This window comes from Aedes aegypti, chromosome 1 (genome assembly GCF_002204515.2).
Source record: "Aedes aegypti strain LVP_AGWG chromosome 1, AaegL5.0 Primary Assembly, whole genome shotgun sequence".
Taxonomy (NCBI): domain Eukaryota; kingdom Metazoa; phylum Arthropoda; class Insecta; order Diptera; family Culicidae; genus Aedes; species Aedes aegypti.
The window spans coordinates 162,437,982-162,442,006 of record NC_035107.1 but is presented as its reverse complement, the minus strand read 5'-3'; the positions used below and the strand labels follow the sequence as shown (position 1 = coordinate 162,442,006).

Below are 4,025 nucleotides of genomic sequence, written 5' to 3'. Positions count from 1 at the left end.
TAAAAAAATACATTTTCGAAAAAAAACAAATATTCGATAAAAAAAAAAGAAATGTTCGAAAAAAAACATTCGAAAAAACAAGTATTTCAATAAAAAAAAAATGAGAAATGTTCGAAAAAAAAACCATTCGAAAAAAAAAGACATTAAATGCCATTAAAAAAATTAAAGAAATATATACTTATACTCTTAAACAAAAAAAACTATACTTTATAAAGAAAAAAAAATTTCCTTTTACTATTTATTTGAATAATTAACTCAATAGATATAGGAGACGGAATTTGAATTTTTCGTAGGGACAGAATAGGGTCAGGAGGATCAGGAAGCAGGAGTCTGTGATGCTAGTCATGCCGACAAGGACGAGCCGTTGGGGGTTGTCCGATCAAGACGAACAAGGTTTACACGTTTGAAGGTGTTGGTTTGGCGCCGTAGAGAAATGCTGGGCTGTTGCTGCTTAAATTGCCATGTTAGACCGCAGTCCTAGTCTTTGGTTTCGGTAGTGAGATATGCATTTGGAATGGGAAGAATATTCTGAGCTGTGCCAAGAGAGTAGTCATTAGGCATCTAGAATGCCTCGCAAGAGTACTAGGGTCGTGATGTCAAGGAGTTGATGAATATGTACGATGTCCACATTGAGCTGTCTCCTTAGGATCAGAAGCTGGACATCATCAAGGCCACTGGTGCCAGAGCGAACATCGGAGAAGCCAAGATTGCAATTGCCAAGAGAATCGAAGAGCTCGAGGCTGATCGCAAGAGTACTATATGACATGTGCCAGCTAAATCCGACAAACTTCACGAAGTTGAACGGTGACATGGAAGAGGGACACTCGACGAATCTCTGAAAGTGGTTCGATGGAATCGGAATGGTGATTGGTGACTAAGGTTACTCAACACATGGAAACGACTTTGTTCAGATAGAAGGTTACGTGCAATGGAAGGATGTTAGTTACTATTTGGAAGATACTCCGGTTTTTGGTCTTGCCGGTTGATTGGGAGATTTCGTTCAATGGACAACCTTACAAATAACTCGTTCGGGGCTCGAAATCCAGTTTCGTTCGAGGGAATTTCTATTGGAACACAGACACGAAGCGGCATTCTGACAGACTCAAGCGGCAAGGAGGTAGGTGAATCATCTTAGAGCAGGGAAAGAAGTAAGGAATAGATTAGTACGGATTTGCAAAGGAAATAGGTAGGTGAATCATCTTAGAGCAGGGAAAGAAGTAAGGAATAGATTAGTACGCATTTGCAAAGAGAAAAAAAATCTTAATTATATTTTTTGGGATACTCTTTACGCTAGCCGAATGCCTACTGCAAGTTTTTCTTTGCTTCACAAATAAAAACTTAATTTAAGGGGGGCGGATGTAGCGGTCCTGCCGACCGAAGGAAGCATTCCCCTCCCCGTATTGAATAATTCGAAAGATCAATGATCACCATTGATCTAAGAAAGAACCCTTTTTATTTTTCGATGATGTTCCACGCAAGTTAGTGGATTTCATCAGATGTGGGTTTTCACTAGGTTAACTAGAAACAAGCGATGTAAGCAGAAGACAAGAACCTTACTGCTTGTTGCTCGTTAACGTGCTCCAATGCCGGAGAATGTTTTTGTTTTAATTTTGTTTGGGTGTCACCCGACAGCGCTGACTGAACGCCCCAACAAGGTCTCGGTCACATGGCTACACTAACCGAGCCAGAGCAACGCTCGTTTTGGCTTTTCTCTTTTCTCTCTTTATTTTCAGATTGGGAGATTGAGTTCCCCGCGGGAGCGCGATAAAACGCCCCGATCGCTGGCGGTGAGGCCCCCAGTTCTGACGGTTCGTTACAGGAGGTGTCCGGGTGTGTACGACGCCCCCAGTTCTGACGGTTCGTTACAGGAGGTGTCCGGGTGTGTACGACGCCCCCAGTTCTGACGGTTCGTTACAGGAGGTGTCCGGGTGTGTACGACGTCCCCAGTTCTGACGGTTCGTTACAGGAGGTGTGGCGTTCGGGTTAAACCTACTTTTAGTATTCGACATTTTCGTTCAAAGTTCAGTGGGCATTTTCTGCCAAATAGACGAGCAGGTCATTCCGGGTCGAGAGTGTTTGATAGTGATATAAGGTGGATAAAGTATATTTCGGCAAATTGGTGGAACCACCCACATACGCGATCAGAATCGAGGGAAAAGTGAAAGTGTCTCCATCGATTCCTTGAGAACGATTCTAAGGGCGGAAAGCTAGTGAATTGTGACGACTTTTAGTGTGAACATCAATAAAACTTTCCTCATTAAAACCGGTACGCTACACAGGTTCCTCGTTTCGGGTGAGAATTGAAACATTTCGGAAATGAAATCCACTATCCCAGAAAGAGTCAGTTTTTCGGAAGCATTATTTGTTTTTATTTATTTTAGTTTTTATAAGATTTGTTAAATTTAAAACAATTAATTTTTCTTATTGGTTCTACAAGCCAAGCATTTATGTTAAGTCTTGTAAAAATCACAATGTTTCTCTTGTTATGGTTTGTGATAAGTATAATCATGACGACTTCCTTGATAGCATTTTTATCATCCGGTTTCTTTAACCAAGCTCTTTATCCGAAGAAGGACTTGATACACACTCTGTTGAGCTCGGCTAATTTTCATTCTTTTGTCAATTGAGTTTTTGCTGATATGTCAGCAACAAAACCAAGTTTATAAACAAACCTGTGTGTGCCGCTGAGCAAACGAACTTTAACCGAGATTTGCATAGCTGAGATCGGCATTCTGATAAGTGTATTCAACGCGTATATAGGATTTTTTCATTAAAATGTATTTTAATCGCAATTCGTCACGACAAAAACTCTCATATGGTTCAAGATTTAATTAACGTAAGAATTGTTGTTCGATTTTTTTTAACATAAACAATGAGAAACAATGTGAATAATAATAATTTTACTTTTATATATGAACATTGTAAAAAATACAAGAAACCTTTTTTGAAACAACGAATATATTGTAAATGTAGTTTGGAATATATTGTTATTACTTTTTGGCAAATACTCTTTTTTTTTTTATCTTGTTATTATAATAATAAATTCTTAATGATGGACAACAATCCTGGATTATTGATACAAAGATGAAGTAAGTCAAAGTTTATAGATTTTACAAAAGTAATCTCTGCGTTCAGATAACTCGTTTTGCTCCTGTTGACTAACGATAAATATATACTTGAACACAATCCCCGTATAGCAGTTCCTTTTTGGTTTGAAAGTTTATATAGAGACTGTCTCCCAATATGGGACAGCACCAACATTATATTTTTCCACAACTTTTAACGTTTAGTTTCTCGATAGTTTAGTATGCTTTGCATATTTTGATAACATACTAAAGCAATCATGAATGCTTCAACCAGCTTTCGATGGAAAATGTGTGCCTCAACAAAACGCGGATATTGCATATTTCAATTTATTTTTGTGAAATATTTTAAATATGCTCAGTTTAAAATAAGGGAACCTGGTCCAATTCGGACCCTGTTCTAATTCGGACCATCAAGCATTTTTCAATACTGGCGCAACTGTGAAGATCGTGTTTACCGTTTTTCTACTCATCTTCCGGCTTGGATCTAACTAGAGTGTCCATCCCGGGACATCCCGGGACAAAAAATCCCGGGATTTGACAAATTTCGGGATTTCCCGTTTCCCGGGATTTTATGTCTGACATCCCGGGAATCCCGGGATTCCCGAAATGTACGTAGAATTTGATGAAAACCACTAAATTTCAATGAAAAAAAATGACATTTTTCATCACTATTATTCTTATTTTATAAAGTAGTAAAGCATAATGAAAAAATAATAAATGAGTAATTATTTTCATGAAAAGATCAATTTACCAAGTAAGAAACACATACTTTTATTTGTCTAGTTGGAAAGTTTTAATGCTTTTTTTCAACATAAGTCGTTTTTATAAGCCTATGCTGAGATAAAAAATTTGAAAGTACACCTAAACTGCTGCAAATCAAAAGTCAGTACCATCTGTAAAAAGTAGGCATTGAGAAAATTGACTGAGAAGTTTTCAACC

At 37.9% G+C, this 4,025-nt stretch overlaps 1 long non-coding RNA gene across 1 annotated transcript; it reads left to right on the top strand.

Annotated features, from left to right (window-relative positions):
• Positions 1–882: 882 nt before the first annotated feature.
• Positions 883–1,248, top strand: LOC110674541. Its single transcript, XR_002498967.1, has 2 exons — positions 883–1,117; positions 1,187–1,248. It is a non-coding gene; the product is annotated as an uncharacterized LOC110674541 (long non-coding RNA).
• Positions 1,249–4,025: the final 2,777 nt, after the last annotated feature.